At 45.6% G+C, this 22,541-nt stretch overlaps 1 protein-coding gene across 2 annotated transcripts in view; it reads right to left on the reverse strand.

Annotated features, from left to right (window-relative positions):
* Nucleotides 1-5,722: 5,722 nt before the first annotated feature.
* The window catches only part of SOBP (sine oculis binding protein homolog), a 158,178-nt gene continuing 141,359 nt past the window's right edge, over nucleotides 5,723-22,541 (reverse strand). For both annotated transcript variants that reach the window (XM_060030145.1, XM_060030144.1), the window contains one exon: nucleotides 5,723-5,856. The gene's annotated coding sequence lies outside the window, so the exon portion shown is untranslated. The remainder of the gene's footprint in view (nucleotides 5,857-22,541) is intronic.

A 22,541-nucleotide genomic window follows, 5' to 3' on the forward strand; every position in this document is an offset into this window, starting at 1 on the left:
ATGACATCATCAGGCACGTGTCCCATTGGCTGATTCAAATTCATACTGAGTTGTGACCTGAGTTGACACTGGTATTTCTGCTGCTGCGGTACCATCAAAGAGCATTGCATATGGGGACTGAGGGTCCAAACCTTGGCTCTCTGACTTATTAGCTGAGTGACCTGAGCAGATCGCTTAATCTTCCCGGACTGTACCTTCCTCATCCAGAAATGAGGATCGCACGGCCTGTATAGCATGTGGTTTAATAAGAATTGCCTGAGACTGTCAGTGTGACTGCCCGGTGTGGTGTCTGGCATGTGGGGACTTCCAACATTTCTGTCCATTCATTCGGTCAGCTAGTTGACCCTGGATCCAGTGGCCCAGCCCCAGAGTGACTGTGAGGCTTGGCTGTAGCCCCCTGCCCTCTGGGCAGAGGGACGGAGTCCTGTGTGGCCCTGGCAGCCCCCCTGCTGCTCTTCTTTTACACCCCTTCACCCATCCAAACAAGTGCCACAGGAGAAAGCCCAGCTTACAGCTCCCCAAATCAGAATAAGGGGAAATGGAAAACAGCCCCTGGCCCACATGCCCCCTTTCTTCCTGCCCCAGGAATCTAACACAGGACCAGCCTGCCTCTCTCTCCGCTCCTCTGAGCTGTTGACACAGGCTCCCTTCCCATCTCCCTCAAACTTTCCCTACGGAATCATCGACTGTTCCTTTTCCGGTGATGTGCAAAACCAGGTGTCAAGAAAGTAGATTATTTTTTCCTCTCCAAACACAATATAAAGGTCAAACGTGTCTCCAACTCATGGTTTAGGCACCAAGTAAATGACCCGAACTCTCCCTGAACCGCCAGGCGTCCTGGGCCCTGGTGAGGTCATGCTTAGCATGACCAACAGGGAGGGTGGCCACTGGAGCCCACTGCTGGGTTCTGATTCTATTTGTGGACAGAAGCCCCCTTCATCATCATGCCTCAGTTTTTTCTGACCGTGAAGTGGGGATGTGGTAATACCAGCACCTCCTTCACAGGGCTGCTGTGAGAATTAAGTAAGCAGATATGTGTAAAGCTGGGGCCGTGCACAGAGGAAGCAGCTAATTCATTGTGAACCAGCTGAGGCCCCTCCTCTCATGAGAAGAGCTCCATACACTGGTGGCAACTGTTCATTCCATCCACGGTTGAGAAGATAGAATAAGAGGTCCTTTCTGGGTGCTGAAGACTAACTTTCCATCTCTATGTGTGTCTGGGGGTCAAGGAATGATCTAATCTCCAAGGCTCCTCAGGGTAAAAGGTGTAACCCTCTGTGGCCTGGAGTCACCGCACATCACAGAAGCCCCAGGGCAGTGCTGCGTCTTCTCCCCTTGTGTCACTCCTTGTTTTCAAAAGCAGTCTGAAGACGTGCTGAACTGGGGGCTGCTGCTGGTACCTCCTCCCTTGAGCACCAGAAACAAAATGAAACTCCGAACACAGCCTTCCTGTGTCTGCCACACGACAGCTCAGGCTTCTGGGGTTCCCTGTCCTCTTCTCCCATCAGGCTGGTAGGAGAAAAGTACCTCAACTCAGCCAGCATTTCCTGTTCCAAGAGTGGAGAACAGCTCTTCTAAGATGCGAAATTAGGAAGACCACGGTGCCCGCCTTCGAGGGGCCCGGATGATGTGGGAAAAACCCTGTGAGAAGTGGTCTCGGTCCATTTAACCAAGAGCTGTGGGAGACAAGGAGGGGAGGGCGTAGGTGTGACTCTCGAGTGCCTTCGCCCCCGGGCCCCAGCCCTGACATTTGGCTGTGCCTTGTGGGCAGAACCGGCGGGCACCTATAGGCCTGCTTGCAGCTCAAGTTGCCCTTCCAGTGTCAAGGGAACACCTGCAAAAAGAGGGTGGCTTTGCAAAGCTGTGAATCCAGGCTCCACATGTGCATTCATATAAACTCTGGAAACCTACAGAGAGAGCCTGCTGAGACCAAGAAGTGGTCCTTCTTTTCCACAGCCCCATCTTCCCGTTACATGTAAGCCACCAGGGCGGGGGCTGTGAGCTGTGTTCGTTTCCGGTCTCCCCTCAGCATCACACATGGGGCCTTGTGTTCAGTGGGGCTTTGATAACCAACAGGGAATTCATTGCCTAATTTCTCAGAAAGCAGAGTGGCCTCAGCACATCCACACACCCAGTAAGACGTGGAGGGCAGTAACCGTGAACACTCAACTCTCTGGCTTAGTTTAAAATGAGGGCCACTTTCTGGCTGAATCACTGCCAGAAACTTACAGAACTGAATTACTGCCACAAAATGACAATTCATGAAAATGTCAACAGTTTTTCTGCAGATTGGACGTGCAGCCTGGGCTCTGGCACCAACCCCCCTGGGTTTGAATCCTATTCTGCAACTCACTGGCTGCGTGATCTCCGGCTATTACTAAACTCACTGGGCTTTCCGTTCTTCACATGCAATAAAGGGGAAATATCAGGACCTTCCGTGAGTAAGTGAGGCTAATGTACACGTACTCAGCATGTGCTCGTAATTATTGACATTATTATTTCTATTTCTCTCTATACAGTTTTGATAGCCCAAGAGGATTCTGTATTTCAGGGAACACTGAGATTAAGAGAAGGAAGAGAAAGAGGAAAAGGTGTGCTGTCTGATGAGATGCCACGGAATCTTTTCTTGTTGGAACAAAGGGACCTTTTGTTTCCTGAAGGGTCAACATGTTTGCTGGACAATCTTGGACTACAGACAAAAGCAAAATCAATACCCTGGGCGATTGCGTCTATGGCCAAGTCCAGCTGAATAACACTATCAGAGACTTTGCACCAGACAACCCCAGCTGGGTGCCCGCCCCTGCGTGGCCTCGGCTGGGGCTGAGGAGTTCCCATGGAGTCATAACCATAACCCCACACCAGGAGCCTCCGAGATCACTCAGGCTCCACGAGAGAAAGAAACCGGGTCACCAGAATCCACTCCTAGAATGGTTATATAGAGAAGATTGCTGATGGTGCCTAAGTTTTCTTATATATATAAATATATTTATTTAGGTATTTTCTGGCTGCGTTGGGTCTTCATTGCGGTGCGCAGGCTTCTCGTTGCGGTGGCTTCTCTTGTTTCAGAGCACGGGCTCTAGGCACGCGGGCTTCAGTAGTTGTGGCACGCGGGCTCAGTAGTTGTGGCACACGGGCTTAGTTGCTCTGCTGCATGTGGGATGGTCCCAGACCAGGGCTCGAACCTGTGTCCTCTAAATTGGCAGGCAGATTCTTAACCACTGTGCCACCAGGGAAGTCCCAGTGCCTAACATTTTAATGAACATTTGTTTTCTGACAAGCTAAACCAACTCAGTGTGGACTCTGGATAGGTCAATTCACCTTTCTAGGCTTCAGTTTTTTTCACATGTAGAACAAGAAGATTAGGCTAGATCTTCATTGATTAGAACTAGGTACCAATGTACTTTCCATCTTAGAAACTTTCTGATGTTAATTCAGGTACCAAAGCAAAACCAGATCGACCCCTCTCGTTCACAGGAGCACTCCCGACCTACAGTGAAATGATGTACTAACGGGACCAGAGTCCACTGGGGAGGTTTGCTTCTGCTGCATGGTGCTTCCTGAGCCTTCGACCAGAACCCTTGGAACTGAAAAACATCAGGACTTGGAGAGCACTTGGGAAGGGACACCCCAGTCTACAGGCCCAAAAGCCCACTTCACACGCACTGTGTGCTGTCAACAATGGACACGGTGGGGAAGCAGACCCTTGAACAGGCCAGGTGGGCTCTTGTTTGCAGAGATGCAGGTTGGGAAGGGCCAGCATCACCCTGATATTTCAACATCTTTTAAAACTTACTAGCTTTATTTAAAAAAAAATTTCCCTGGGGGAAAGAAATGAACACCTTCTGTAACAAGGAAAATAACAACAATAGCCATAATAATGAGAAAAGCAAAATAAGCACATGTAAGTGCATTTTTCTTTCTTAGAGATTTATTTTTGTTTGATGAATCGGACACTGGTCAGGGAGAGAGGAAAATGCTGGGGGCCCTGCAGGGAAAGGGGCACCCAGAGGTGGGGCTTCTGCATCCTGCGTGGACAAGTTTGGTGTTAGGGTCGGTTGGTTGGTTTAATCGGCTGCTGGAAGTTTTCCTTTTGTTCACTTTTATAAATCTCTCCCCAGACTTGCGAGCTTCCCCTCCCTCCCGCCCCCTTCCCTTGCTCCCCAATTTCATTTTTAAAAAGCGAGCTCGCTCGCCAGGTGTGTCCCCAAGCTCTCACAGCTCTAATAAATAAGGAGCACCTGTAAAACAGTAGCTTGACTTGTTAAGTGACTCTGTACAAAGGAGGATATAGAAATACAGTATGTACACCGCATCCACGGCCCCGTGGTGCTTCAAGGCCAGCGTGACTCTGTCTTGGCCTCGCCTGCCCACCACACCCCGCCGCCCCGCTGCTGCTGGCTCAGCGGCCTGTGGGCGGGGGCACCTGGACCCCTCCAGAGGGAACAATTGCTTTATTGGAGTTAGTAAACAGATACACTGAATCACAAGGTGATTTGATTTTTTTTTTTTTTTTTTAGTTTTCTTCTTTTTTTTGTTTTTTTTTTTCTTCTTTTTTCTTTTTTTTTTTTTTTTCTGTACTCATCAGAATGGGATACTCCACGACTGTCTCACCAACTCAGTGCCAGTACACATGCTCTAGAGGACTTCTGGACTCGCAGCTACAACTGTACAAGTGCACACAAGAAAATCTACCCTGTTATCCTCCACCCACTGATTGAGGATCGAATTGCACATTTCTCTTAACCATGACAGGAGAAAGCAAACAGTGAAACAGAATCATGGGCGAGCTTTCTCACTTTCCCTCCTGTTTTCATTGGTTTGTCCATACCATTCTAATTATCATGAAAGGGCTCTGCGTATAGAGAGATTGCTTCACTGACTTCCTGGATCACCGAAAGCCATCAGGGTTGAAATTTCATCCAAGTCTTTCCTGACGCCCAGCAAATATTCCCCCTCGGATTATTTTACACCTTGAGGGCATTTTGGTCTTCAGTTCAACACTCTTGCTCTGTTCCCAAATGGGGCGCTATTTAAGGGAATTTAAGGAGAAAGCTGAGAAGAATAAACATTTACCGAGTTCTCTTGGCATTCAGTCTCTGAAAAACCACAGTATAAACTATTCATGCTGCTTCTTACATCTGTCAGATCGAAAATTAAAAGCCATAAAAGTGTAACACTGAAAATATGGCATTAAAAAGGATAAAGGTGGCCTTTGTAAAAATAACAAGAAAAGTATATTAGCCAATAAAATATTTTAACTCTTCATTTAAAAGTGCATCCTAGGCAGGACAGAGATGAATCTGAAGCATTGGGACTCCAGTATGATCCCTCTCCGCCGTCAAAACGTGAACAGTATAGGTCCAAAACCGTACAATGCAAATCACAATTCTTCGTGTAGCAGCAAAACCACAGCAGTTTTTAAAAAGGTTAAAAAACGATTTTTGTTTTCAAATCTGTATCATCTTCCAGCCTCACCCTCTGAGCCTTGAAGATGAGGCAGGGAGAATACCTACATTGGTCCTTGTGGCTTGTTGGTGTTTTGTCGTTTTTTTTTTGTTTTTGTTTTTTCTTTTAAACCAGGGGCAAAATCCCTAAGTTCCTCTGGGGAGAAGCAGAGATGGTGGCAGCAGGAAGGCTGGGCCCGCTTGGTGGGTCCAAGACGTGCTGGCTTCTCTGGGCTAGAGGCCACCGAGGGAGGGCTGCTTCCTCTGAGATGCTTAATGACAGGAAGCGGCTTTATTTGCTTGAGTTTTAGCCAGAGGGGGTGGTGAGCTGACCAGCTGGTGTCACTGGATGGCGAGACATGGTTTGCTCTGCGCCCTCTCTCCATGCAAGGTACCCTGTGAGTGAGCGTTCCTAGAAAAAGAGGAAAAGGGGTTTGTTAGAATCCACTAGACCAAACTACCCCCCACCCTCCGGGCTGGGGAGAACCCGGGCATGAGTCAGAGCAGCACACTCTCCAGCTGTCAGGTCAGACTTACAACAAGGCCCCAGAACTGGGGCGGCGCAGCCTGATTTCCACACAACTTTCATTCACGGTTCTGCGCAGGATCAGCCCTGCCAGCTTTGTGTGAGGAAATGAAACTCGAGTCGCTTTTTGGAAGACCATAATGAGCATGGAGCACCACGCCCTCACCCAAAGACTGCAGCAGCATCCTTTGCAACCCAGCAACATTCACTCTCCACGTTACTGCAGGCTTAACTGGCAGGAAGTCTTTGGAGTTGCCCAAGGGCATCCCAAAGCCAGGCAAGGTCATCGGGGGACCCTGGTGTTGCAGACCTCAAGCCTGTACCCCGTGTAACAGCCCTAGTGTCTGCTGCAAAGGAGGAAGGCCATGAGATGGACTTTTTAGCATGTGAAAGTTTCCTGGGGCACAGAGACCACTCTTCAGAGGTTTCCTACAGGGGCGACTGAGCTGGAAGAAGAGCCCCTCTCTGGGGTCTTGCCTGACAAAGGTGAGCCGCTCACATCACTTCACATCCAGACCAAGCATAGGACTGGGATCCCAGGGCAGAAGGTCTGAATAGGACTGTTGGGCTCTGCCTCTCTTATCCTTACTGGCTTATTTCATTTGCTACCAGTCCCTTGGCTTGAAACCTCCTAAGGACACTCCATCACCCCCAGGAAGCAGCCATTCAGAAGGCATCCAACTAAACTGTGAAGTCCCTGAGGTCTGGGGCTGTGTCTGTTTTGCTCAAACCCCTACACCCGGGGACAAATGTATTCAGCTCAACACACATTTGTCAAATGAATGAGAATCAAACAGCTCTTGTCCCCCATGTCCCAAAACGGTACTTTTTTTTTCCTGCCAATAAATGGGGATGTCAGATATGTGAATGGGAAAATTTGGCTAACGTGAGGTGGTGGGAGAGGACTTGTAAACATCTTTACAACTGTTGAGATTATTCCTAGACCAGTGAACAAATAATTTCAGGTGATAGAATGTAGAACTTGAAGGGACCCCAGAGATAATATACACAGTCTCCCGCATTTTATAGACGAAGAAATGGAGGCCACAAAGAGCACTGGAGTGTTCAGAGTGTCTGTAGCGTGAATTTAGCAGAAGCGTGAGGAGGTCAAAATGCCCATTGGGAGGACTAGGTCCAAGCTTGTGCTTTGAACCCTGCTATCCAAATACTGGTGTTAATGGTAACCATAATAATGATCAGCCAAAAACAAGGTTTGAAAATCTGAATGTGCATGACAGGAAATGCCTGAGTTCCCCAAATCACATTAAATCACCAGATCTGTGTGCATTTAATATGTATATTAAATAACCAAAGTGAAAATGCAAAACACCACAAATATGCAATGGGAGTGGAATTACAAGGTCATGGAAACCTTTTCATTTGGCATGGTCAGATTTGGAAATGTGGCTATTTCTCTCAGAATAAAGAGCTCACTTTAATTTCTTTCTTTTCTTCCTCTTCTTTCTTTCTCTCTTTCTCTCCTTCCTTCCTCTTTCTCTCTCTTTCTTTTTTCCTTCCTTCCTTCCTCCCTCCCTCCCTCTCTTCCTTTCTTTCCTTCTTTCTTTCTAAGACATAATGGTGGGAAGAGGTACAGAAAGAAAAACACCACGAGCCACCAACAAATGAGAAGTCACAAAGGATTGGGAAGAGGCCTTGGAAACGGACCCAAATGGATCCTGAGACATACTGTAGCTGCTTCTGGGCAGGATTTACTTTTGTTTAGGAAGCACAGCCTGGAACTTGCTTTGGAGGGAGGGAAACCATCCCTACCTCTGGGCTTGGGACTAAGAGTGACCAAATCTTGTAGTCAGAGAGGAGCTCTGAATCCTTCTTTAAAAAAGGAAAAGGAAAAGAAACGGTGTTTAATGGTTTCTTCCAGTGACTGAGAAACGCCACCATTTTGAATTACTCACTCAAGAACGCTGCGACTGCTTTTTCAAGGGTGTAAATTGTTTCTTTAATGTAATCATGAACCCCCCAAAGAGGACTATTTCTCAAATAAGTTTCCTTACGTTGAAATCGCCTTTGGACAAAGGCCAAACATGGACAGCATCAGCCTACTTAGAGAAAATCTCAAGGCTTTCATAAGGGACTAGGAAAACGGGATTATAATGAGAGCCATTCTGGAACCTTAACTACAGCGTTTGCCATCCCAAACGCTCTAATAATCATTAGCATTCTCTGGTATCTATTATTGTCTGGCAAATAATATGTGTTTTCCCCCAAAGTTCTACCGGGTGCAGCTGCACCGCACTCTATTGTTTGCAGCCCCACTCCTGCTGCCTGGAAAGCCTCCTCACGCCAAGCTTATTTCAAGAGAATGGCAAAGGGAGGATCTGTGCCGCTTCCGTCCCTCTCACCGCACACTTGCCGTGTCTGGGACACCCACCCAGGCCAGATGGTGGCAGTGCAAGTCCCTCTCGGCGGATAACGTTTGAGGAGGGAGTAAACTGAAGGCCCCCTCCTCTGTCCTCCTGACTCTGGCTGGTTCAGGGCAGCCCCCATGTTGGCGACACAGGAGTCAATGAAAATGAAGAACCAAGCTTGGGCATCACTTTCCTGACAGTTATTTGTTTGCAAGGTGTGAAACTCAAAAGTGGGGAGGAAGTGACCTTGGAGTTTTAGAAAGTGATCATGGCAGGAAGTTCCAGAGCCCAAGTCCGTTCCGACTCAGCCCCTGCTAAGCAGAGGTGTCTTACAGAACAGTCGGTCCTCTCTGTCTAAATTTCTTGGTCTGAGTAAAGGGGAAATTTCTACAATATGTGACACAGAGACGCTGGTTACAGCATGAACCCTATGTAGCCGTGTGACCTTGGACCTATTCCTTAACCTCCCCAAGCCTGGATTCTTCCTCTGTGAAATGAAGGCATGGGTGAGATTTTCTATTACATCTTCCATCTCTCATATTCTGGGATTGTAGGATCTTTGGACCAAAGCCATCATCAGGTATGGTGGTACACAGTTATCCATGTATAAGAAAGACTATTCATTTCTCTATCCTGAAGTCCCAAGTTTCAGAAAGAGTCTCCTTCTTTCTATTAATCACATACACACACTCTCACCTCCGGCAGAGATTTCTGGAGTGTCCCTTAATGCAGGGGGTTCTGGGGAAGTGGTTCTACCTGTGCCTCACATTTGGGTTTTCCTCTGAATTGGGGTTTGTCTGAAGGCAGGACAACCCAGGGCCCTGCCATGCGGAACATCTCTCTCTCTCTCTCTCACACACACACACACACACACACACATCCCATCCCGTGGACCACGTTGCACCATGTATGAAGACCAGCTCCACAGTGCGTGGTCTCCAGCAGGCATGTACGGTCAGCGTCTGCAGAACTCCAGGCCCAGCTGCCCCTTCTGGCCAGAAGAATAAAGTCTCTCCCTCATGGGCTCAGCTGCACACCAAGTGCCCTGAACAAGCCTCTGACCACCGGCAATTTCCCTTTCCATCAGGAAAGCATTGCTAAGAATGTGACTGAGTTACTTCTTCTCCTTTATCACATAAGCGTTGTCAGAGTGTCATAGAGAACAAAAATAGGCCTGAGTACTAATAACTTCTTTCAGTGTTGATACTGTCAACATACCATCATCCTCACCTTTTCTTCTTTGACCTTTACAGCCTAAGATGTATGCAGGTTGCATTTAAAAGGAAATTTTATAATTTCCAGGCAACCACTCCCAAAAGTAAACGTGTATCCAAAGAAACTGTCTGTCTTATTCTGCATCCCATCATAGTCCCTCCATGGCACAAGATTTCACCTCCACCAAGCAGCCTGCCTCCATTAATCTAATCTGTTTTCTGAACTTTTATTCTTCTTTGCTTCCTCAAATACCTGTCATTAGCATAATCAAAATCCAGTAGGTCTGTCCTGTCTTACCTGTCTAGAAGGCAAGCTCTCCAGGTCCATCATATTTATTCCCCACAGTCCAAAATCCCGTGGCATCAACCCTATAATGTACAAGAGATGCCCGCTGCCAGGCCGGCTTGCCTTTGTCCAGTTACCCCAGCCCTGCCCGTGATGCCACTCGGGCACATCGGCCCATCACTTATCACGGTTAAATACAGCTATTACGTGCTGGCTTCGGCCACGCTGTTTATCTGGGACAATAATGAGTCCCTGAGGACTGGATTGCTCTCAGGTAGCCACAGCTATTCTGGGACGCTCACAAGGGTAGAACCCCGTGGTCAATGAACAGAGCTGCCTGCACCAGCTGATAAGGCTGGGTGTGATGCCAGACAGTGGTCTCTGCACCCAGCCCATCCCGGAAAGGGCTACGGCTTGCTGAGGTTTTGCCAAAAAATGGCTCCCTCTCTCCTCCATCGACCATCGCTTCACGAAGAGTTCTGAAATGGCTTTTACCAAGTTGGAAACCGTTTTCATTTACGAAGTGGATGGTATCTCTTTTCTTATAGCTTCCTAATTGATGAAAGTAATTTAAAAACATCGCTTCTCTAGCATGATTGCTATGGGAAATAACCCATGGTGAGGAGAGGGGAGTAGGGCCAAGGGTGAGCTCCAGCACCACTGAGCTGCCCACGGCCTGGCTCTGATAAGGTAAGGCTCAAATTATTTAAAAGAAATAAAATTAAACCAAACATGAGGCCTTGCTTTTCTTTTTTATAATTTTCCCCTTTAGCAATATCTCTTATTTTACTCTTTAATCAATTAAAATCCCACCCATACAAGACCCCCTGCTGAGATAACTCCATCTTTAATTTTTTGTTTTACAAATTTAAATTTCGGTTTTCTTTGCTTAGCTGGTTCTAGGAGTTAAATGGGCAGAGAGACCTGTTTATTCATATGAGTGGCCAGTGCTATCTTGCTGACCTCTACAAGATCTTGGGGGGACAAAGAACCCTGAGCCACAGAACCCCCTCTTGTGCACTTGCAAAAGCCTTTATCTTCACCCTGGACAACAGATCTCTTCAGCCACCTCAAATCTTTTTTTAAAACCTGGGAGTTTAAGCTAAACAAATTACCCTGTCTCTGGTCCTTTTCTAAAAGCAGGCAGGGATTCATGACTAACTGCACACATTTTTACAAATGCACTGGAGCAAGTGGCTGCATGCATTCGTGAAAGAGAAAAATCAAATGAAGAATTACATGATATAGCTAATGTTTTACAAGAAATTTTGAATAAGAGCCTCAAGCCCTATGCCGCCTGGATTTCAAGACCAAGCACTTCCTATTATGGTTTGGGAAAGCTGCAGTGTTTTCAAAGAAAGTTACATTTACTGAGCACTTAATGTCAAATACTGCGCTAGGCACTTTTATATATTTATTTCACTTAAAAACAAATATATCTTATATACTTATTTCATTGACACAACAATGCTACGAAGTATTTATTACTGTCTCCATTTTACAGATGAGGAAACTTTCCCAAGAAGGTTAAGAAACTTACTTGCTCAAGGTCACCAGCTAGAAAGGGGCCAAGCTGGATTGAAGTCCAGCTCCTACAACCTCAAAGTCCATGCTCGCCTCGGAGTGCTACCCCCTAGCCCAGGTTTCACCTCTCCCCTTCCTCACCCTGGCAAGCAGGGGTCACAATGTCAAAGTTGGCAGGGGCCTTAGAGACAAAACTCCGAGAAACTATTTGCTAAGAAATAATAATTGCATTTTCATTCAAGTCCTATCCAATACACAAACTAGCTGATGCCGGTTCTTGTGCCTTCCAAAAATTCTGCCTTGGACACAAAAGTAGATGTTTATTGTACTAAGATTGAGTCTGTTATTTATTTATATAATCTGAACACAGGCAGTCTAAGTTAAAAAAAAAAAAAAAAGGAAAGAAAAGAAAAGAAAAAAAAGAACCTAGAGAAAAGAGCAGCTTTACATGGCAAGTAGCTATTGTCTATGGATCAACAGACTTTAAGATTTTAGGCTAGGTCTGGAAAAGAGGTCTGACACTTTACAACCAGCCTTTTAGCAGAAAGAGAGAGGGAGAAAGAGAGAGAGAGAGAGAAGGGCTTCCTTTCACGGAAACTTTGTGTAAAAAATTAGAGCAAGCATGCTGATTCCCTGCTACCCCCCTCTAACAGCCAAGGAGATGGAGCGTGTGCTTAATAATTGCTTTTCTGCAACCCTTCCACCCTTCCACCCCAGATGTTCAGGTACAACCTATTTCCTCTCTGAAATCAGCTGCCCGGTGTGAGGCAGTGATGCTGTGGGTAGCAAACGTATGACTCTGGTCCTTGGCACAGGGCGTGTAACTCAAGCAGCTCTGGTCGTATCCCGTGTCCCACTGAGGGGAAAGGCAGATGAGGACTCAGGTTCTAATCCTGGCTGCGCCACTCTGTGACCTTGAGCGTTTACTCTGTTTGTCCCAGTCCCTACTTATAAAAGTGGAACCAGACATCTTAGGAGAATTTCTGGAATCATTTCCCTAACCTCCGAGGTTGACAGCATCGAAATGTTTCGTTACCTCCCATTACACGTTGAGGGAAGACGTTCTGGGCTGCAGGGGCTACCATTACAATTCTTATAATGAGCACCTAGTATATATATGCCAGGTGGGCATTTTCCTTCTGTTATTTACACTGGAGCCTGATAACGCTATGAAGTATGGGTTATTATCTTCATTTTTTTTTGTATATAAGACATGCTCGGTGGTTTTGCAGGAAGATTCTGGAGCCAGGCTGCCAGTCAGATCCCAGCACTGCCATTTACTGGCCAGTGACTCTGGGTAGGATATTCAACCACTCTGTGCCTCAGTTTCTTCATCTATAAAATGGGTTTAATAATGGTAGCCCAGAGGGTTGTTGTGGGCATGTAACATCTGGAACACTGCTTACATATAGAGAGTGCTCAATAAACATTAGCCATTACAATTATTAAATGAGAAAAGGTAGGCATAAAGTGGTTATAAAACTGGTCCAAACTCACAGCTGGTTTTCAGATCCAAGCAGACCTCACTCCAGCCCTGGACTCCTCTCCCAGGCATTGTAGCCTAATAGGACAGTAACTCCATTTCCTGGGCACCTCTACCTATGTTTTCTTATCTGCTCCTCCCAGCAGTGTTATGACCTTGAGACTGAGGCTTGGGGAGGTAAAGTCGCTTTCTCCTTCGCTTACTAATTGGCTCTGCTGGGATTTGAACCCAGGCTGGCCCAACCCCAAAGCAGAAGTCTGTATCCACTAAACCACACCGCTGCCTTCCTTCACTACCAGGAGCCCACTGTCACCACATGTGGAAGCTTCAGAAGATGTATGACCTGGGAAGTTAAAAAAGATAAAAGATAAAAGGACATTTCCAAAAGTTGCCACACCCCTTTAAACGTGCCTGCCAGCCCTGGGAGGATCTGATTCAGCTTCTGTGAAGATCTCTGAAGGTGTCTGAGGTTGAGCAAAGCCACGCAAGCCTTGTGGCTGCTCTTCATTCCAGGGACCGAGCTTTGGGCATCACTAGGGCCACCGTCCAGGCTCCACGTCCATCCTCAGGGAAGTCCTCTGCTAGGAGAGCCGCTGCCTGCCTTGTGCATCCATTGGGCGACCGACGGCCTGCACCATGCCCTGCCCCACTGGCCTAAGGCTCAGAGCAGCTGGGCAGTCAGAAGGGTGGAGTCCCTATTTCCACGGCAACCTGGGGCCCGGCCAGCATCCCCCTTGACTGAACTTTGGAATGTTGTGAGGTTTCCTTCCACTGTGTGCTATGAAACCTCTTAGGTCTGCTCTGGGCACAAAGGAAAGAGCTCATCCTCCCCTTGCATTGCCACAATGGCTTTACACGCGTAAAACATAGATGTGGCAGCTCTGGCGGCTCACACTGCAGCGATAACATCCCGCGGTGTTTAGAATCCACTGCTGGTAACAAGCCTGTCATCAGAATTCAGTGATCAGCTCAGCAATGCTAGTCTTTCTCTCGCTTCCTTTTCAGTGCACAAACAGCTGCTGAAGTAATTTTCCTCAAACACAGATTTCCTCCTGTCACTCCTCTGCTCGAGGTCGTGGTGACATTGCCTAACGTACAGAGTACAAGTGCTACAACCTCCCGCTCCACTGCCCACCTGCTCTCCTCCAGCCTCCACCCCCTCTCCGTCTGCAGCCAAGCCCTTCACTCCAGCCGAGCGAAGGGCAAGGTCATCCCTCACGCGACTTCCTCTTCTCCGCACCTGTGGCTCTTGCCATCCTACTGCCTCTTTTATTCCTCCACTCCCGACTGCAAGTTCAAGGCCCTCCCCAGTTTTAGAACCTAACTCCAAACTCACCTGCTGTATGGAACCCTAACCTGGTAACTCCATTAACTAGACCTCTCCTGATACTCTTCTCGTTCATTCACTCAATAAATACTCATGTGCCCATCCTGCCAGCCACAAGCTAGGTAATCAGTTACAACAATGTGTGAACTGCCCCCATTCACACCAAAGCCCTCACCAAAGCCCCCTGTCTACAGTGTCATATCTGTTTGCAGGTCCTGCATAATGCTTGTAATAGTGGCCTTGGTTACTTCTTGCCTCACTCAGGTTATTAGCTCCTCAAAACAAGTCTAATGAGACTCCTGCCACTGCCTCTCCCACTTTTTTTTTCTTTTCCCTCCCTCCCTCCCTCCTTCCTTCCTTCCTTTCTTTCTTCCTTCCATCTCTTAATAACAGTGTCCCTGCATGGAGTCAGTATTCAATACAGTTAGTTGAAAATGGATGTGTTTTCCCCTCTAGGGAAATAAATGAAGACTATCTTTGAACCATAAATGAGTGAAAGGGGACTGCCTCCCTCTGTTCGGATATGATTAAGAGTTTATTAACTTTCATGGGTCGTAATATATTAATTAAGTATAAATTAACCATTCTAAATATAAGGTTTTTTTTAAAAGTTACTATCCCTGTGCATCACACACACACACACACACACACACACACACACACACACACACAGAGCTGAGACACAGAACAAGTTGATCGGAGGATCAGACAGGGGGAGGTGCTATCAAAATCAGAACCCTGAACGAGTGACCACTCAGCTTCATTTGCAAGGTCATAGGTTTTTCCACAAAAAATTTTTCATAGTTTTTCAACTAGTATTTGGGATTCAAGTTGCTCAGACCTTGGTGGATATGAAAATAGACCTTCAGTCCCATGTTTACGATGTCACCGTATTAAATGAGAGGAATGGAGGGACCTGGATATATTTTTGGTTTGGCAAATTGTAAAACTATTTTTTTTCAAACATTTGGGGTTTGGCTAAAACCAAAACTTATTTTGCCAAGCACTTTGGCCTTAATTTTTAAACCCATGTGTATTTTAAAAGAAATTCAATCTATATGTTTCTGACTCATTTACACTTAACTCATGAAAATGCTGTTTGGTAAGAGCTATTAGATGTCCAAGCAAGTTTATGAGCCCTTTTAAGCCTTCTTTTCCTCGTTCTTGCCAGAAAGTTGTATTTTGCCAGCCATAAAGAGTGTGAGCCCCAGAGGCCTGTGGTCAGTTTGAAATTTATAACCTCTGAAGCTTAAATGGATTCTGACTTGGAAAAAGGTTTTTTTCGCTCTCCTCTTTTTCATGGTAAGTGCTCAAACAGGCTACTTATGATAAAGATGGGATCCTGTGTCTCTGTTTCCAAGATGGCTGAGGGTGAATAGTGAAGAATTCAATCTAACCACCAATAAACTGCCTCTAAGACATTTTGGAGGAACAATACGACACTTTACGTTCCTCTGGACACAGATCCAACACTCTAGTGGAAAGTCTTACTAATTACTCTTAGGATAAGAAAAAGAGGTAGGAATCAACATGATTCAAGTTGAACATTTTACCTTTGGGGGACTTGGTAATTCTTTAAAAAATCACAGACAACCAATCCTGTTTATGACTTCTTATACATTTAAAAAATAAGCTGAATCTACTAAAAACGACATTTGAATTAAAACCAGAAAAGCAGGAAGAACGTGCATGCATGCTGCAGTGACTTCACCCTGTATCTACTAGATGCTCAGATGATGCTCAGATACCACTCAATTGTAGTATTCTAGTGGGAGAAAGCTTTTGGATAAAGTACTTAAAAATGGCTTATAAATATTTAAAGTATAAGCATCTAACAAATCATAATGACAAAGTTTTACATTTAACCACATGTGCTCCAAATATCTTGAAATTACTCTAAATATGGGTTTAAAATATCAAAAGGGCTTGTTGATGGGATGCAGAACTTTGCAGAGAAACTTAAACCTGATCATTCTTGCTCTCACAACACCCAATAGGCACAATTTTTAAAGTGTGCGTGTATAGATTTCCTTAGAAAAAGATCATGCTACGGTCTGAATTTCCAAAACAAGAGTTGAAGGATGAAATATAGGGTTTCCCCTTCTCTCACCAAATGCAACTTAGCCACTTTGCTTCTAGATAATTTGTTATTGTAGGTTGGCTCAAATTTAAGACAGTAACATCTTAGAAACAGTTGGAGAACGAAGCCAGCTGCAAGGAGGATATCATTACAAATTGAGACACATGTTATATGGGAATACCATTCATTTTCAATACCAAAAACATGTCTGGGGAAATAAGCCATGCAAATGAGGGAGAGATATGCTTTTTAATTGCATTTTTTGGACATTAGGTCAATGTTTCATATCCAACGGGTCCATAATGTATGTTTCTCCCTTCTGTTCTTCTGTCGCATTCTTATTTCCCTTTTTACCCAAAACAAAACACAGCTTGCTATCGAAGAAAGACAACAAAGCAGAGGTTCAAAGGGGGAACTGATGAGACAGCCAGCGTTGCAGCCAACTGTCTGGATGGAATGAGGCCGGGGAGTGCCGGACAGCTTTGATTGACCCAGTCCTGACCCCACGCCCACGTGGAAAGGCAGTTCTGCTCTCGTGTTCCCTTCTCTCTATTCAGACTTGTGTGTTTGGTAAAATTGCACAAGCATGTTGTTGCTTATGGCCACAGCTCAGTCCTAGGAGCTCAGAGTTAAGGGATATCAGGAGCTACTTGAATGCTGTCAATTTAAGAATGTTTAGTACACTCAGGAGCTTTTTTTTTTTTTTGCGGTAGGCGCGCCTCTCACTGTTGTGGCCTCTCCCGTTGCGGAGCACAGGCTCCGGACGCGCAGGCTCAGCAGCCATGGCTCACGGGCAGTAGCCGCTCCGCGGCATGTGGGATCTTCGCGGACCGGGGCACGAACCCGTGTCCCCTGCATCGGCAGGCGGACTCTCAAACACTGCGCCACCAGGGAAGCCCCACTCAGGAGCTTTCTAAAGCACAAAAGATGCTTTAAAAGTTTTGTTCTCATTGTCCTTTGCTTTTGCTCCGGTCATTTTCACTAGAATCTTTTAAATGACCCCCTTGAAATAATTTGTGTGCGTGCGTTTCCCCTCCTTGCTGATGGCTGCACATTCTCAATCCTGACCCCACCCTACTTTTTTCTCAAGCAGAATGCTGTGGAAATCCGTAAATCTAGAGAAGAGCTCTCTGTGGTTAGTATTGCAAGCTGGCATCTGAGATGGCATTTACTCCTTTTCCTTGAGAATGGGACCCTGTTAGATGATGGCAGTGCTAAATTGTTTATCTTTTAAACTAATTTATTTGTTTCTCTGAAATGAATTCCTTTTATGTTTTTGAGGCATTTGTAAAAAAAAAAAAGTTTACACATGCAGAATGCATTGCCTTAACATGCAGCCATGTATATTTAAACCAGCAACTGAAGGACACAAAATAATTCTGGGTGGGATAGGGTGAAGGAAAACAGGATGGCCACCCTCTGTCTCTTTGACACAATCTCTTCAACAAGAGAGTCTGGAAAAGGCAGAGTGTTGGTGGTGGATGGTGTTCTACTACATGAGGTAAGTGCTCCAGGCTGCAGTGGATTTTGGTCCTCAAACACCTCTGCCCCTCTGTGATGCTTGTCTGCATGAAGGTAGGTGTAAATGATTGAACCAGGATGCCCAGGAAGTCGCTCGAGCCAGCAAGGGAGTGATTCATTGGAAACCAGACAGGGAACTTATTTCTAGTGCCCTCCTGGGCAATGGCTTGTTAGTAGCTGGTTGAATGCTTTCACCTTTCCAAGCACACCCTCTCCAGGTGAAGAAGCATGCTAGGGAGCTAGGGGGCTTGGTAGAGCTCCAAGACATGGCCATGCCAATGCCCTGGTGTTTACTGATCTGTCCACTTCTCCGACTCAAGCCATTCTCCTCCCTTGGCCTCAACAGCAGGGTAGAAGGTTTTCCACTGAAGGACAGCATCTGCCTGTACAGCACAAACTTTGGAAGTCCAAGTGCTGGGGAAGTGTCTAGCTTGTTTCTTTCCTTGCTTCCCCTTTCTTCTTTCCCATAGGCACTCACAAGTTATAGTAACTTGAAGAAAAGTCTATCACCCTTTGCATTTTGTCACTAAGGCAATCTTATTGAGGCAAGGGTCCACAGCAAAAATTGTTAAAAATAAATTCCAAGTTTTAAGGGAAACTTACAATTAATTCAGCTTCCTCAGAGTAACAAGAAAAATTTCTGCTCAGGTATTGCTTGGTGATAATATAAAATAATCTTTCAGAGATGTAAGGCATACTTTTCCTGTAGCCAAAATCTATGGACTGCTCCTCCCAAGAAAACACCTCCGTGCACAAGCACATAAAGCTTTCCACAAAATTCCAGAGGGAATAGCTGAAGGCTATGCATGGACAAGTCTGTGGAGACCAGCTCCGGGGAGCTGACACACAGATCGGGAGGTCTGTAGATCAGGGCCAGGACTCGCGCTGCACTGCCTGACCCTGAGGATCGTCGCTAAAGCTCGCGCACTAAGCACTTCTCTTCCCTCACCCTAGCCCCAGCCCTGCTGAAGATGGAAGGCTATGGCTACATCTGAAAGAACTAAATACCCGGTCACATATGTCATTTCCTATCCCATCATAATCTGATTGAAATAATATCTAAAGCCAGGTGCCTGCACATTAAAACCCTCCTTCAACCCCCTTCTCCTAAAGGTTAAAAGAGACCTGGCAACACTGAACGAGATGTGTCTAAGGCCAACCTTGACACTGTTCATCCAGAAAATTCTCCTCTATGAGTCTCAAATGATCACAGCAAGCACTCTCTCAGGTCCTCACCACTCACACGTGCGCATGACGCAGACCTGGCCGTTCCTCACTGCTGTTCCTCTGAATAACCTATACCTAGAGCTGGGCAGCCATCTGCATCCTGACAGACGGGCAGAACTTGAACATCAGGGATTACGTCACCAATGAACGTTTCCAATAACCAAGTATTAGAACATTAAAAATCTCAAGTCTGGCAGAGATCTGAGCACACCCTACTTGTACTGATTTCCTCCTCTCAGTCACAGTTTTTCCTCTTTTCCTTGCTTTCGTAGTCGGCACCCACAATCACATTTCAACTGCCTGGACTTGACTTTGCAGGCAGCCAATCCTCTCAAACTTCTCAGCTGGAGAAACCAAACTGGCAAAAAGTTACCTGCCACCTCCACCCTTGCGGCTTTCCTAATGAGGCGAGTCCCCTGCCCCCTTCTTGAAATAGTCCTTTCTGGGATTGTGGCTCCGTGGCCAGACTAATAATTAAACTCTAAACTCCAAAAAGTCAAAACTACAGCCCCCCTTCTTTAGCTCTCCCAGAGAAAACAAAAAGGGGAAGGAACTCTTGCTGTTGAGGCTAGGGGAGCATCTCGGGATGGGGGCCGGGGACAAGACTGTTGGATTTTCTTTCTGGTTTTAAAAACACATAAGGAATTTGGGAGTCACAAAGGTGGCAAGTTCTTGGTCTTGCCGCTCCTCGGGAATGGAAAAAGTGAGGGTGAAAGGGTTACTCATGGTACACATTTTTTCCATTGATTATTTTACTTAAAGAGAAGATGTCATTTCCCTGGAAAATCAAGGAGGGGGGGATATTTTCTTTTGAATATCTTCAAACATTTGCAAATGGTTACTCTGAACTCCCCAATGTACCATAAACAAGTGTAAACTGTAGAAATTCAGAAAATGTACAAATACAAACAGCTATCCCCCAAGCTCAAAGGCAAAGACAAAGAAAGGAGTATTCCATTTATAAATGGAATTCTTTGTGGAGAGAACAGTTCGGGAAATGTTTATACATTGTTTTCCTTATTATTTGGGGGGATTTTTTTTTTCAGCTTACAGAAGCATCTTAAAAGTTGAAGATAAAAGGAAGTTTCCAACCTTTTAAAATCGTCGACTAAACTTAATTGGTTCTGCATCTAGGAAAATATCTGCTCATTTAAATCATTTGTAATCATATCAACAAACCAGAATGCATAAAGTCAGGTAACTGGGAACAGAATAACTTCAAAATGGAAAAAAGAAAACCCTGTGATTTGCCAAGAACTAGCAAAAATGATGACTTCTTTGAAGGTAACTGTAGCTGCCTGGATTACTGATTTCAAGACACAGTCTGCTTTGAATCTATTTTAAATGATTTTTAAAAATAGTAATACAGTATGAAAATGGTGGGCATAGTGAAAATGAAGAACCTAGACGAAAGTTACTGACAATGAGTCACCAACAAGCACAAGGAGAAATCACTCACCTGCGCCTCACCCACCACAACTCAGCCCAGGTTTGGTTTTGTTTTTTTAGTGCTTTCCCCTTTGGCTTTAACTTGTCACCAAACAGTGTTCACTGTCAGGGCACAAAAGCCATGAAGTTCTTTACTGAACAGATGCATTTCCAGTTTCCATAACCATATGCATAGGCTGGGTTTCTGAAGGCATAGAAGAAAAACAGCACCACGTGTGCACAGAAAATCAGGAAGGGTCAGAGAACGTGAGTGAATTACGGCAGGTTGAGACTGTGCTGTGAGCTGACACGGAACTACAGAGGGCAAGAGGCAATGCGATTTAGTGGAGCAGAGGCGTTCTTCCCCCACCTTAAATCACTCACCTTGTCACCCCACTGTAGCTGGCAAAGCCTGAGAGTCTCTGGCTTTAGAGAAAAGCTGTAATTTCTTGCGGGACCCATCATAAAAAGAATTTTCCAATCTCAGGGGGATATGGGCAATTTCATCATTGCATCTTCTGAAAATGACTGAAGCCAGGTTAATATTTTTAGTAACGACTCTGGTCCACATACAAGACCCTAGCCTGACTCTTTATTCAGAAACATATATCATCCAAATAGCCATCATATATTTAATGCTTTTATATTCTTTTGACCCTATACTACTTATGGACTAGTGACACTCTTCCTGACCTGGTCACTTCTCCCTTGAGCAATGGTAGTAAAATCTTTCACCCTCTTGTTCTTCCTTTAATGTCATTTGAATGAGTGACACTAGAATGTGTTTAAAATTACAATTCCTGATGCTTTTCTGGCTTTCTAAAGGCCATCACTTTTTTTTTTTTTTTTTTTTTTTTTTTTTTTGCGGTACGTGGGCCTCTCACTGTTGTGGCCTCTCCCATTGCGGAGCACAGGCTCCGGACGCGCAGGCTCAGCGGCCATGGCTCACGGGCCTAGCTGCTCCGCGGCATGTGGGATCTTCCTGGACCGGGGCACGAACCCGCGTCCGCTGCATCGGCAGGCGGACTCTCAACCACTGCGCCACCAGGGAAGCCCGCCATCACTTTTTTTTGTCCCACATCTTCCCATTACTCACTGCTTTGTCAACCAGATTAAATTACTCTGGTAGAGAAATCAGGGGCATTTTCAATTGAGGTGACTATGAGAAGGCTGAGACTGTCTTTGGAGAGCAGAACTTGCAGATATAAAATCGAGGATTGGTGAACTGATTTTTAGTATTCTGCTCCTACTGGCAAAGCCATCAGTGGAAAAGGAAGCCTCAGACTATGGTGGCTGAGAAACCCTTCTCACACCACCCAGTAAGGCCCCTTTCACTGGCTCTGAGCTTCCCAAGCAAACTCCTGGCTATAAGTGAGGTAGGTGCCCGTGTAAATATGCTGACTTAGAGACAATGGTTTGGACACACCACATCAAGTGTTCTGGTCCACATCTATATTTCCTACCGTGGAGTAATGGGTTGGTATTCTAGGTTTTTCATTGTTGTTGCTGAAAAAAAAAAAACTGAGCACGCTAAAAACAAACAAACAAACACCATCTAAACACTTAGAGAAGTTGGTAGGTAGGCTTGGTTTTTGTCTAGGAACTTTCCCCCAAGACAACTGAGGTGGATAAAAGAATTTTATCAAGTAGGGTAATAAAGGGACCAATTAACATATTCTCCTACAGTGGTTCAAAGAAAACGTAGCCCTGGAGTCAGACAGCCTACATTTGAATCTCAATGCTGCTTATTAACTTGGTAATCTTGGGCAAGTTACTTAATTTCTATGTCTTAGTTTCCTCATCGGTAAAATGAAGACAATAACAATAGCCAAATGGATCCTGACCCAAATAAATACTGAAAACCACTTAGAGAAGGACCTGCACATACCAACGTGAGCAACTGTTCTTCCTAGAAGGTTCACTTCTCCTACCCAGGCCTCCTTCCTCCCTGGTGTACATTTCCACCAGACTATAAGTGCCTTGAGGGCAGGCACTGCACCATATTCACCTTTGTAACCCCCAACTCCCGGAAAGAGCTGTGCATAAGTTATGTGCTCAGTAAATATTCATTTCCCTTCCTTTCCTCTCCATAAATAGTTGATAAACTTCAGCAGA

Source organism: Delphinus delphis, chromosome 14 (assembly GCF_949987515.2).
Source record: "Delphinus delphis chromosome 14, mDelDel1.2, whole genome shotgun sequence".
Taxonomy (NCBI): Eukaryota; Metazoa; Chordata; class Mammalia; order Artiodactyla; family Delphinidae; genus Delphinus; species Delphinus delphis.